The sequence below is a fragment of the Nanorana parkeri genome, unplaced genomic scaffold, assembly GCF_000935625.1.
Source record: "Nanorana parkeri isolate BGI_ZX_2015 unplaced genomic scaffold, ASM93562v1 scaffold433, whole genome shotgun sequence".
Taxonomy (NCBI): domain Eukaryota; kingdom Metazoa; phylum Chordata; class Amphibia; order Anura; family Dicroglossidae; genus Nanorana; species Nanorana parkeri.
This window is the reverse complement of record NW_017306701.1, coordinates 265,192-266,190: the sequence shown is the minus strand read 5'-3', so window position 1 is coordinate 266,190 and position 999 is coordinate 265,192. Positions and strand designations below refer to the sequence as shown.

Sequence of the window (999 nt, the reverse complement as noted above, 5' to 3'; positions counted from 1 at the left end):
GGAAACTGACTATAGAAACCTTGCGCTGTGCACATCCTATAGACCAGGGGTGCCCATTAGGTCGATCGCGATCTACCAGTTGATTGCGTGGCGATCACTGGTAGATCGCAATGTCCTGCAGTGGGGCTTCAGCTACAGCTCGCGGTATACTGAGCCTAGGGTGACTATGGGGTTTAGGCTTTTCCCCATAGTTCTCCTTAGGGTAACGGGAGGACACAAACAAGCATACCCCATAGTTCTCCTTTTAAACATAAGCTAGAATAGACATTCCCAGTTAAAGTGGTGCTCAGGGAACACTTTTGAGGACTGACATACCTGCTTATGTATAGTGAGGTTAAGTTGTCAGCAGAAGCAATATTCTTCTTCTCCATATCTTGAAAAGAAGTAACTTCTGCTCAGGTATGCAGGTAAAAGACTGTGGTTACTCACACTGCCTGTTTAACTCTAAAGTTCAGATGTACATGTATGTGGGGGAAGGTATAAGCAGGTTTGACTTCTTCACCTAAAGATTACCAGGGAAGTGCAGCAGAAAGTCATTTCGAATTGTGTTGCATGGTGTGGCGATTCCTACACATGATCCCAAAACCTTCCCTGCAGCTTAGCGTCAGGTTGATTCCTAGGACCTCCATTGTTGTGACTACTTTCAATATGTTTAACTCCTGATTGTTATGACTAAGTATAGAATTTCAGTGTAGTCATTGCTGACCTTAAGTATCTCTCTCAAGCAATATAAAAAAATCTTTAAATAGAAGAGCAGATCAGCTGGAAGCAATGTACCTTCTCAATTTGAATGTTCTAAATGGTTGGTAGCATTAAAGTATATTCAATGATCATATGTTTGTAACCTCATCACATTTGGGGACAGATAGAGCTTTCTTTTGTGACCCCACGGGGGGTTATTTTATTTATTTTTTTAACTATATAATGAAAAAGTACCATAAATGTAAAAAAAAAAGAAAAGTTTCCCTACGTTATGTTATAAAACATTTATTCTTACCC

General features: G+C 40.1%; 1 protein-coding gene across 1 annotated transcript in view; it reads left to right on the top strand.

Annotated features, from left to right (window-relative positions):
* Positions 1-999, top strand: part of CHCHD7 (coiled-coil-helix-coiled-coil-helix domain containing 7) — a 12,556-nt gene that overhangs the window by 10,426 nt on the left and 1,131 nt on the right. The gene's annotated exons all lie outside the window — the stretch shown is intronic.